Raw genomic sequence first — 12,923 nt, forward strand, 5'->3', positions numbered from 1 at the left:
TACAAAAAAAACGAAACAAAATGGCCTGAAATGTGCCAAATACACGTCTGTGTATTATCATATTTAGGCTCGGGTAAAAAAAAAACACGAAATGTACGTTAATTGTCAGCCTTTTAAGCACCACAATGCAGTGTTGTGTTCCAGCCTCGAGAGGAACCGCACAGCTGCCGGGGGTGTCATGACGGCGGCGGCCAGCAGGGGGCGGAAGAGACGAGGAAGCGGAAACATCAGCATTATCTTCCACATCACAACACACACACATACATTCACACAGACGGTGAAAGAGAGAGAGAGTGACACACACACGCACACTGGGCGACACACAAACTCCGGCAGTTGGAGAAGTGTCCTCGCTGCAGCAGGTATGTCAAAGCATTCTTATCTTTTGTCTTCTTTTTCCAATCCAATTCCTGCCGCCAAACGTCGCGCATCGTTTGCTGTTCGCTATGTGTGTGTGTGTGTGTGTATGTGTGGCGCGTTGTGTGTTTTTTGCTTTGCGGATCTTGTCCTCCCCCCCCCCCCCCCCCCCCACGCCCCCCACATCGTGCTTTCTTTCCGCGTTTGTCGTGTGACTTTTCCGGCATTTCAAAGTGACATGCCTTCATTTTAGTGCGCACGTCCACGCCACGGTGCAAGTTGTGTGTATGTGTGTGTGTTTTTTTGCTGCAGTGTGCGCGCGTACGTGCGTGTGTTGACGCCTGCTTGCTGCCTGTTGTATTTCTGTGCATTTAGCTCTAATTCAGAGCACTAAAAGTTGGGGCCGTGAATGAAAAGGCGTCCCCACGCACACACGCACACACACACACACAGGTGTCTCCGATGGCAATCATCGTCCCTCCTTCCGGTTGTAACTCATCAAAAATCTCAACAGAGACATAAACGTCACATTTTCCGTTTCCTCTCTTTAAAAACCTTTATAATAATCACATCATATTGAGCCTCATTCATATTTTTTGGCACTTCCTGTACGTGAAACGTGGTGCTGTAATTCCCACGTCATTAGAAAAGTCCTTAGTTGTTATGTTTTATGTCTTATTTATTTACCAGAATGTCTGATTTAGCGCTTCTTCTTTGCAAAAGATCTACCGTAAATTAAAATATGGTGTTTTTAAAATGTTTAAAATGTTAAAATCTGTATCTGTCCACATGGAAATGGGAATGGGAATGGGAAGTGCATGCCAAACCACCAGGAGGCGCTGTTGTTGCTAACAGACAGGCCGTATTAGCAAATTAGAAGCTTGAAGAACGTTGTTTCTTGGAAAGTACTCAATTTGAGTATTTGGTTGAAAAAATGTGCTTACAGGAAGACAGTTTTAGCACTTCCTGTTGATTGTTTTGAAAAGGCGATGCTCAAATGTTTTAGTAAAATGTCAACAACCAACAACAATGACATTTGCAGCCTGTCGTGTGCATGCCAAAGCACCAGGAGGCGCTGTCGTCGCTAACAGACAGGCCGTTTTAGCAAATTAGAAGCTTCCTGGAGAAAAAAAACTCATTTTGAGTATTTGGTTTTAAAAATGTGTTCACAGGAAGTCAGTTTTAGCACTTCCTGTTGATTGTTTTGAAAAGCTGATTCTCAAATGATTTATTAAAATGTCAACAACCAACAACAATGACATTTACAGCCTGTCGTGTGCATGCCAAAGCACCAGGAGGCGCTGTCGCCGCTAACAGACAGGCCGTTTTAGCAAATTAGAAGCTTGAAGAAAGTCGTTTCCTGGAGAAAAAAAACTGATTTTGAGTATTTGGTTAATAAATGTGTTCACCGGAAGTCAATTTTAGTGCTTCCTGTTGATTATTTTGAAAAGGCGATGCTCAAATGTTTTATTAAAATGTCAACAACCAACAACAATGACATTTGCAGCCTGTCGTGTGCATGCCAAAGCACCAGGAGGCGCTGTCGCCGCTAACAAACAGGCCGTTTTAGCAAATTAGAAGCTTGAAGAAAGTCGTTTCCTGGAGAAAAAAAACTCAATTTGAGTATTTGGTTAAAAAAATGTGTTCACAGGAAGTCAATTTTAGCGCTTCCTGTTGATTGTTTTGAAAAGCTGATTCTCAAATGTTTTATTAAAATGTCAACAACCAACAACAATGACATTTACAGCCTGTCGTGTGCATGCCAAAGCACCAGGAGGCGCTATGGCGTCTGACAGTAAGGTGGTTTTAGCCAATGAGAAGCAGGTAGAAAGCCATTTCCTGGAGAAAATGTTTTTTCGGAATGAAATTTCCTTAAAAAATCCATTTGCATGCCAAAGCAACAGGTGGCGCCCTAGCCCCTAAAGCTCGGTCTAGTTTAAGGGATCAGAGTGTGAAGGAAGTCACTTCCTGGAAAAGGTAGCAAAAAGGTTTTTTTTTACCAAGCCCCAAGAAATGGAATCAGGATTGTGTTTTTTGGACGCCGTCCTTCTCCGTTTCCTCAGAGACCAAGTCGGGGGTTTGAACAAAATGTTCACTGCGGCGTCTCGCAGGGCACGCCTGGCGTCCGCTAAATAAGAGATGTAGGGTACGGTGTTAAAGCGGCGAGTCTCCCGTGTTGACGCTTCAGCAATAAACATCGTCCCATAAAGTGCGGCTTTTCGCCGGTAGCCGAGCGCTTCATCTGGACCGTGCCGGCGCAGTAATAACACTCCCCCCCTTCGCCCCCCCCCCCCCCCCCTCATGGGAGCCATACATCAAAAGGGGATGGAGATGCTTTTTATAAGCTACAGTCCAGATAAATATTGCATTTGTCGCCCCTCCCAAGTTAATATTTCACTGGAAATGCTGCAGTATGCATGCCAGTCCACTAGGGGGCGATGTCAATGCGTTTTCATACCAATACTCCGTCTATGTATGAATTAAAAAAAAATTATAATGTTATCTTTCACAAATAAAAACATGCTTTTGAGTCACTTTTGAGTGACAAAGATGCTAATGTTATGTTTTCTCATTAGCTGGTACGCCCACCCCCACTACCCCCACCGCCCCCACTCCCACAAGCCTGCACCCCCACCTGGTGGGTCGGCATCCTCGCTCCGTTCTGGTTCCCAGACGGAAAAGACTCCAATGGAAATTGTTTTTCCCCCTCCTGATGCAAACCCGGCCTGCTATCTGTCCATCTTAATGAACTCGCATTACCCCCCCACCCCCCAATCGCACCCTCCCCCCCCCCAAGCTCACTTTCGAGTACCAACGTGCTGGTGTTTGGGGGGGGGTAGGGGGTGGGGTGTCGGCAGTTTGAGGTGACATTCATTTGCGGCAGGCAACGAGATGAAGGTGGTGTTGCGTAATCACTTGTGGTGGGGAGCGGGTGAGAACGCCCCTCCCCCCCTGCCCCCCACCCCGTCGCCCCGTCCCTGACGGCCGCCTGAGGCCGAACGGAATGTTTTGATGCCAAAGCGAAAGCGAAGGTGTGGGCTGGTAATGACCTGCCATAACGCCGCTGATGCATGACGGACAAGGATGTTTAGACGTCACTGCGAGGGGGGGGGGGGGGGGGCGGGGGGCGGTTAGCCTGAAGTGACCCCGGAAAATTGATACGTCTCGCTGCATTCCAGAACTGGCATTATGGAATTTCTTCTCGCATGTTTGTGGTACTTGGCATCACCCAGCTGAGAACTCGATGGTCTACTTGACCCGGGTCGCTTACCAAGTCCCACAGTAGAACCGGTTCTTCAACACTCCAGCTGTGGGAGCACGCAGGGAGGGAGGGGGGCGGGGCGCAATATGTGCTTTCATGTCCCCAAAAGTCAGTTGTGTCGTATAACGACCAAGTGTCGCCGTTGGAGACGCCGTTTTCCTGCGCTACTAACGTTTTTTTTTTTTTACGAGCGAGGGGCAATTCGCGGTGGGTCGCCAATGACCTTTTGGACGATGTCACGTGACCACCCAAATTTCTTCAGCGTTATCCTAAACAAACAAACACCTCAAGCTTCTTCACGGTGGAACCTCGCTTAGCGTCCGCCCTGGTTAGCAGAGAAAATGTATGGCTAAATTTTTCCTGGTGATATCCCATAATACTTTGTTTTTATTATTGTATTTATGTAATACAATATATATTTTCCTTCATCGCCACTTTATGCTACTAAAAGTTGTCCTTATGATTTTATTCTTATAAAATTGTGAATTTTTTTTGTTTTCTTGTTAGAATACGGCTTGACTTTATTCTTAAAATTCTTATTTTATTTTATTTAATTTAATTTAATTTAATTTAATTTAATTTAATTTAATTTAATTTAATTTAATTTAATTTAATTTAATTTAATTTAATTTAATTTAATTTAATTTAATTTAATTTAATTTAATTTAATTTAATTTAATTTAGTTTAATTTAATTTAGTTTAGTTTAGTTTAATTTAGTTTAATTTAGTTTAATTTAGTTTAATTTAATTTAGTTTAATTGTATTTTATTTTATTTTATTTTATTTTATTTTACATATTCTAAAATTACTGGTGGTTTTTTTTTCAACTATTTAAAGTTTCTTTTGGTAAATTTTCTTCTTGTAATTATGACTTTATTCCCATAATATTTTGACCATATTCTGATAATATTATTGCTTTTTCCACAACCTAATTTTCCCAAAATGACATCTTTAATTTGTAAAATTACTTCTGATTTTTCAATGTTTGCTTTAAAAAAAAATAAAAACATTTTTTTTTAATTTTCTTGGTAAATTATATTTTGAGAATTTGCAGCAGGCCAATTAAAAAGCCACGGGCCGCAATTGGCCCCCGCCGTCCGCACTGTGGCCCCCCCTGATTCAGGCTCCATTTACCTCCATAGAAGTCGTGATTGCTGACATGAGCGTTCCCGAAGACAGGATGTGGCAGCGAGACGCCACACAGGCACCATCTTCCTGTTTTGTTTTCTTGAATTCAATTATTTCGTTTTTCACCTTTTTGATAACCAAATGGGCGGCACGGCGGTCTAGTGGTTAGTGCGCAGACCTCACAGCTAGGAGACCAGGGTTCAATTCCACCCTCGGCCATCTCTGTGTGGAGTTTGCATGTTCTCCCCGTGCATGCGTGGGTTTTCTCCGGGTACTCCGGTTTCCTCCCACATTCCAAAAACATGCTAGGTTAATTAGCCACTCCAAATTGTCCATAGGTATGAATGAGAGTGTGAATGGTTGTTTGTCTATATGTGCCCTGTGATTGGCTGGCCACCAGTCCAGGGTGTACCCCGCCTCTCGCCCGAAGACAGCTGGGATAGGCTCCAGCACCCCCCGCGACCCTCGTGAGGAAAAAGCGGTAGAAAATGAATGAATGAATGATATCCAAATGCTGGCACCTCAAACTTTCTGTGGGAAATTGGGTAATTTTGGGTAACTGAGGTGAGGAACATTATTGAATTGAAGGAATAACTGATGGCGTAACAGGAAGGATGGGGTTGGTGTGGTGTCTCGCTGCCACATTGTGTCTTCGGGAACGTTCATGTTAAGAATTCCATCTTCAGTGAAGGCAAACGTAACGTAAACGTTTTGGATTTGACTCCATGCGCTTTCGTGAAGCAAGTGTCCTCATCCCAGCCCGGCGTTTTCCATCAGCCACTAAGAGTCAAGGCTGTGTGGGAAAGGGGAGGAGGAGGGGGAGGAGTCAGCCAAGGTCGTCTTTATGGATCACTCGGCCTTTTCACCGTCGATAAATCCCAACAGAGGAGGCCATGTTCATAGGTCATAACCTTTTAAAGTCATGTTAGCTGCTGTCGTTTGTTCCGCCATAAAAGTTCTACCTGTTCGCCCTAGATGGGAATTTTTATTAATTTTGGTGAAAATCTATTCATTGATAGCTCAAAAAATATTTCAAGCGGACCTATAATGCTCTTTTTTTGGAGTTGTGGACTCCTATAGAGCAGCTACGCACTTCCAGAATCTGCACCTATTCAGCTGTATTTATTATTATAGATTTTTTGGTTCCCGCCAAAACGGTCTGTTTTAATATATTCCACCCACGGCCCGCCTCCAGGCACGCCCACTCTGCTGAGTGCACAGAAAGAGTTCCAGTTCCACTTCCATATAAGGAATTCCCCCCTCTGTGACATCACAAAGGGACTGTTTTACCACGCCTTCTGAAAACGAGCGTTTTGAGCCATCCCGAACTTCTTTCAGGGCTAAGTTCGAAATGCCCCAAACTTTGTTATGTGAAACTTTGGGATGGTTTAACACCGGAATACAACATTTTAACTACTTTTATAGTCATGTTAGCTGTTGTCGTTTGTTCCGCCATAAAAGTTCTACGTGTTCGCCCTAGATGGGGATTTTAATTAATTTTTGGTGAAAATCTATACATTGATAGCTCAAAAAATATTTCAAGCGGACCTATAATGCTAATTTTTGGGCCCTTTGTATTGAGTTGTGGACTCCTATAGAGCACCTACGCACTTCCAGAATCTGCACCTATTCAGTTGTATTTCTGAGGATTTTTTAGTTAATATATTCCAGGCACGCCCACTCTGCTGAGTGTACACAAAGAGTTCCAGTTCCACTTCCATATAAGGAATTCCCCCCTCTGTGACATCACAAAGGGACAGTTTTACCACGCCTTCTGAAAACGAGCGTTTTGAGCCATCCCGAACTTCTTTCAGGGCTAAGTTCGAAATGCCCCAACTTTGTTATGTGAAACTTTGGGATGGTTTAACACCGGAATACAAAATTCCAACTACTTTTATAGGTCAGAAAACTGGAAAAAACATACCATTTAAAAAAAAAAGTACTTTACTTATACTGTAAGCGACCAAATTTGTCTGTACTGCTGAGTACCAAAATACATCAACTCAAACCCTACCGTATTTCGGTACCTAACAGCATCTTTGTGACTGAGGAAGTGAAAGGGTTGGCTATAGCTGGGTCACATGTGACTCCCGGTTGCAGGCTGTACTCGTTCAAGCAGTTGGAAAAACAAGCTAGTGACCAAAATATATACTTCATCTGTACATTATTTAAAAAAAAAAACCACGTAGTTCAGGTTATTTATGTCAAAGAACACTGCAGTGTTCCAAAAAAAAACTTGAATGTTGTTTTGTCCCTCCTGCTACATCTTCTTTTTCTCTGACGCAGCAGGGGCGTATGAGGTGTGTTCAGAAGCAGAGTTAGGATGGAAATACGAGCTCCATTCAGTCCCATTATAATGTGTTTATGAGCTAGTGCCAAATCTATTAATAATGAAAGCAAAGGAAAGAAAGCTATGAGTTGAAATGAGGCCATCTTGTCGCCCAACAATATCGACTCTCAACTTGTTTGTTCGTTGTCATGAAAACGTTGTTGTTGTTGTTTCATTGATCGTTCACGTATACAATCCTTTCCTGTTCTCCGTTGGCGCCGCCCGAGCGCATCTGCAAAGCACCTGGACCGCCTGAGTGGTCGCCTGAGAGGCCGCCGGGCGGCCACGGCCGATGCAGAGAAGGGGAGGCATTGTAGCTTTGGTGTTGCCTTCAGGGCGTGTTTGCTGTGTCTGTTGTGTTGTTGTCCGGAAGGAGGAAGTTTGCCGCCACCTTCTCCCCCCCCCCCTTGTGTTTGAATTATTGCGTGTGCGGAATTTGCTGGTTGCATGCCAGAAGCACAGGAAGTGCAGAGGGTAGTTTCACATCACAAAGAAACGCATCAGGAAGTGGAAATTCGGGGTGAAGGTTCTTACATACGCCTGTTAATGAAATCCCATACAAGATCAGCACTGAAAATGTATCATTTAACAAATGATACCTTTTGAAATATTTTAGTGGGATTACTTTGCTCCATGATGGGTTCAGGTTTTTAGACGTATCATTCGGGGTGATGCGGCGCAGAAATAAACATATTTTCACATGACTATCTATACCTTTTAACTTTCTGACGGAGCCAATCACAACACACATTGTCTTTTAAAATGGCTGAATTTCTGATGGAGGTCTTGCATTGTGTTTACTTGGCGTAACATCGAGCTCTAAAAATACAAAGCCTTGAACGCGACTTACACATCGTGTCATTAAGTGATGCCTCCTCGCCGAACCGCTTCCTGTCACCGCCTTGACTCACTTCCTGTCGTCAGGGAGACGTTAAGTGAAAGGCGGCGGGCTTTTTTTCGATGCAAAGGCAGGCTGAGTGAAGCGTGCGTTTGACATCCTCGCCATGACATCACAAACGGCCGCCCTAAGGAATGTCTTCCTCTTTCCCGCAACCTTCCGTCACCCACCCACCCACCCCCCCTCCCATCCTTTAACTTCCTCTTTTCCTGTTCTGTGCGTACGCATCCCGGGAAGCCATAAAGAGGCTGAAATGAACTCCTTGGAGTCCATAAATAACCCTGAACGTTCACCGCAGCAGGAGGCCGCACCCGCTCGTCAGCGGTGCCAGGGCGGAGGCCCCCAGGCGGAGGCCCCCAGCCGGGCCCCCGGCCGGCAGCCTCAGCGTGTGGTTTGTTTGCCCGTAAAGGTTTGGGAGGTTCCTGGGCGGGGCTTGTGTTAAACTGTCGGGGGGGGGGGGGCGGTGGATGAATGAATAAATAATAGAGAAGCAGTCTAAAGTTGGGAGGCTGTGGCTTCAGCAAATTGATGGCTTTAGCCACAGGATGGGCGTGGCGGCGACTACAGCCATTACTGTTACTGTCTTGTCAAGGGAGAGAGAAAGTGTGTGTGATTATACATATTTCATTTTTTTGAAAATATTTTTAAGGTAATTGTAATATTGAATTTCATCGATTTCATTTTATTATTTAATCTGAAAATTAATTAATTGTAATTATTTATTATGAATGCAGATTTTAATGCTACATTTTATTTTTGTAGTAAACTTGGAGTAGTTAGCGGTGGCTAGTTAGCTCCATCTCCTAGCACTAGGGTTAAGGACTGTAGTGCCAGCTTTGTCCCCAAGGGGCAACAATTGGGTTCATAAGAGTCAAAGATGCGGGCCGGAAGCTGTAAGTTGATACTCTTGTTTTTCTCCAGTGACTACGCTAACCTAGCATGATGTTGCTGTCGAAATCTGAGTGTAATGTTAGCATTTTAGCATCACATAGCTTTGCTAGTGTTGCTAACGTTTACCAAGCTGTGTTGGGCACGTGTGCCGTCACAAAAACGCCAGAGTGCTAACTAAAGTGCTAACTAGCTATAGATGCGGGAGCTGTAAGTCGGCTCCTCTTGTTTTTCTTCAGTGATTACGCTAACCTAGCATGATGTCGCTGTCAAAATATGAGTGTAATGTTAGCATTTTAGCATCACATAGCTTTGCTAGTGTTGCTAACGTTTACCAAGCTGTGTTGGGCACGTGTGCCGTCACAAAAACGCCAGAGTGCTAACTAAAGTGCTAACTAGCTATAGATGCGGGAGCTGTAAGTCGGCTCCTCTTGTTTTTCTTCAGTGATTACGCTAACCTAGCATGATGTCGCTGTCAAAATATGAGTGTAATGTTAGCATTTTAGCATCACATAGCTTTGCTAGTGTTGCTAACGTTTACCAAGCTGTGTTGGGCACGTGTGCCGTCACAAAAACGCCAGAGTGCTAACTAAAGTGCTAACTAGCTATAGATGCGGGAGCTGTAAGTTGGCTCCTCTTGTTTTTCTTCAGCGATTACGCTAACCTAGCATGATGTCGCTGTCAAAATATGAGTGTAATGTTAGCACTTGTTGCACATTACACAGTGTTGCTAACGTTGACCAAGTTGTGTTGGGCACGTGTGCCGTCACAAAAAGCGCTAACGAATGCTAACTAATGGAGAGAGGCGTAGCCAAACATAGCCCGGAATCTTCTCAAGGGACGACACGACTGGAAGTAAACTATAGATGGTTGTTTTTTTTGGAGGGCGGGGGTAACCACGTATTCTAGAGTGGGCCACAAATGGCACAGGGGCATGCTTTGGACACCCCTGACAAACTCACTAAAGAGCTGACTTGTGACAGTCACGGTGGTATGATCTCTGAGGAGACGCCAACCTTTAACACGTACTGTTATGATGAAGGTAGGTATGATTGTGGTCTTGGGGGGGGGGGGTCCTGGGGGGGGCGCTAGCGTTGTTAATGAGCCGCTCTTGCAGGCGCTCCTGAGTGATGCTTTAATAAGACCAGTAATCGTCCACCCTCGTCAAGAGCGGCGCCGTAAAAGGCGCTTTATCACGACGCTAAGTCACCAGAGAAACACTTGCCTTTTATTAAACCGTGTCCATTGTGTGCCATCACGGGGGCCTTTTATTGCTGCCAGCACCCTATTGTTCACTTAATGCCTTCTCTGAAGTCTTCCCACAAAGTTGCAAGTCGGACCATTGTCTTTTTGGGAATCATATCTTCTCAATATCAATATAAGACGTTTTGCTTGATGTGGTTGATTTTTATGTCGAATTGTATGAGAAATTTCAAGTAAATCCCACTCACGGGGGGTTAAATAACGGCACCACCATGGCAGAGCTTTATTTTAAGATGTGCAGTGAAGCCTACATATTTTGAAGTAGTCACCTTCCGCCTCCGAAAGCACCAGTTAGCACGTTAGCATTTTATAACATCACACGTAATCGATGCCATACAGTATATCACATACAACAATGTAACATTAAGGAGCGGGACAGGAGGACATAAACATTAGCAGTGCTAGCATAGCTATTTGAGACTAGCTAACATAACACTAACATTACACTTACATTTGTCGGGTTAGCATAATGGCTAATGCGATCAAACTTCTGGGTACCTCGTTTGACGCATTGGTTGGCAGAGCTTTATTTTAAGATGTGCAGTGAAGCCTACATATTTTGAATTAGTCATCTTCCGCCTCCGACAGCACCAGTTAGCACGTTAGCATTTTATAACATCACACGTAATCGATGCCATACAGTATATCACATACAACGATGTAACATTAAGGAGCGGGGACAGGAGGACATAAACATTAGCATTGCTAGCATAGCTATTTAAGACTAGCGTGCTAACATTACACTCACATTTGCCGGGTTAGCATAACGGCTAATGCGATCAAACTTCTGGGTCCCTCGTTTGTTTGACGCATGGTTGGCAGAGCTTTATTTTAAGATGTGCAGTGAAGCCTACATATTTTGAAGTAGTCCGAAAAAGTTTGTCCGAAAAGTAACATCCCATGCAACACATCAAGGGTGCACGTTGTGACACATTGTCACCCTTCTTATGTGCAGTTCTTCAGGAGTAGTAGTCCTCATTTATTCCCGAAGAGCGGCGTTCCTTACTTTAGCATTTTCCGAGGTTCAAGCAGCCTTTGGTCGCCGCCGACTTCTTCCTCTGCGAGCGTCTGAGCCATTTAGTTCAAGTAGGACAAGTAAAAATAGCCACAAATCAATCCCAAACGTTCCCGGCCTCTTTGTGCATCTCGATGCGGGCGTGTACGAGTCAGCGGGGGCTTTTTTTCGGGGGGGGGGGTCTGCAGCGTTCCAAAGGAAAAGCTTGACCACAATGATTGACAGTCATTGGCACTCATTCCAAAAAAGGAAGTAGAAACATAGGAGTGCTGGTGGTCCCACTTCTGGGTCGTGACACACTTTGGAAGCTATTAAAGAGGCAGCAGCGGCAGATTGTGATGATGATGATGATGATGATGATGATGATATGACCTTTGAGTTATTACACGCCTCGGTGCTAATCCTCTGAGCTACGGAATTTAGCAAAGTGGAGAGCGTGTTTGCAGGAAGCTAAGTGTGCATGCTTCAAATGAAAGGTGTTTTTAATTTTAATATGGTCTATGTTTATCGTCACCAAATGGAATCATTTACTTCACTTGTGCATGTGTGCCGTCACAAAAACGCCAAAGTGCTAACTAAAGTGCTAACTAGCTATAGATGCGGGAGCTGTAAGTTGGCTCCTCTTGTTTTTCTTCAGTGATTACGCTAACCTAGCATGATGTTGCTGTCAAAATATGAGTGTAATGTTGCACATTACACAGTGTTGCTAACGTTTACCAATTTGTGTTGGGCACGTGTGCCGTCACAAAAATGCTAAAGTGCTAACTAGAGCACAGCTTTGTAAATTACGCTCTGTTAACTATGCGACCGTTAGCTAAAGATGCGTATAGAAGCTGTAAGTTGGTACTTTGTTTTTCTTCAGTGATTACGCTAACCTAGCATGATGTTGCTGTCAAAATATGAGTGTAATGTTGGCACTTTAGCATCACATAGCTTTGCTAGTGTTGCTAACATTTACCAAGCTGTGTTGGGCACGTGTGCTGTCACAAAAACTAGATGACAGCTTTGTAAATTAAGCTTTGTTAACTGTGCGACAGTTAGCTAAAGACGTGGGAGCCGTAAGTTGTTTTTTTTTTTCCAGTGATTACGCTAACCTAGCATGATGTTGCTGTCAAAATATGAGTGTAATGTTAGCACTTGTTGCACATTACAGTGTTGCTAACGTTTACCAAGTTGTGTTGGGCACGTGTGCCGTCACAAAAAGTGCTAACTAATGCTAACTAATGGAGAGAGGCGTGGCCAAACATAGCTCATTAGCATTAAAGCTACTTTTAAAGTGGCTAACATACACTGTTTGAGCCTGGTAGATAGGATAAAGGGGTTAGCGTTTGAACTCATTGTAGTGCTTAGCTAAATTAGCATCCAGCTATGTGGCTATTTTTGTTGTTTTTAGTTCAGGTGTGATTTCTATGGTTACAGTAGCATCCCTAACGTTGACGTGTGGACCTTGTCCTAGAATGCTCCACATCTTTTTTTCCTCGCCCGGCTGTGTCTGCTTTCTGGGGGCTCGGCTAGCATCTGCAGTGGAAATTCCCTGACCCGGGATGCCCCCATCCTTCACGTCCCATTTAACCAGACGGAGCGCATGCCAGCCCAGCCGGACACTTCCGAGCACACGGTGATACATCTTACATCCATCTTCTAGTCTTATTCGACGCTTTTGGAGACCAAAAGAGAACCTATCGCTTCTAAAAGCTAATTATGGCTAATTATGCATGGCTGGCTACCAGTCCAGGGTGTGCCCCGCCTCTTCCCCAAAGTCAGCTGGGATAGGCTCCAGCA

General features: G+C 44.2%; 1 protein-coding gene across 4 annotated transcripts in view; it reads left to right on the plus strand.

Moving 5' to 3' along the window:
• The first annotated feature begins 220 nt into the window (after positions 1 to 220).
• LOC131102365 (engulfment and cell motility protein 1) overlaps positions 221 to 12,923 on the plus strand; it is a 92,629-nt gene continuing 79,926 nt past the window's right edge. For all 4 annotated transcript variants that reach the window (XM_058047968.1, XM_058047970.1, XM_058047969.1 and 1 more), the window contains exon 1: positions 221 to 362. The gene's annotated coding sequence lies outside the window, so the exon portion shown is untranslated. The remainder of the gene's footprint in view (positions 363 to 12,923) is intronic.

Source organism: Doryrhamphus excisus, chromosome 14, assembly GCF_030265055.1.
Source record: "Doryrhamphus excisus isolate RoL2022-K1 chromosome 14, RoL_Dexc_1.0, whole genome shotgun sequence".
Taxonomy (NCBI): domain Eukaryota; kingdom Metazoa; phylum Chordata; class Actinopteri; order Syngnathiformes; family Syngnathidae; genus Doryrhamphus; species Doryrhamphus excisus.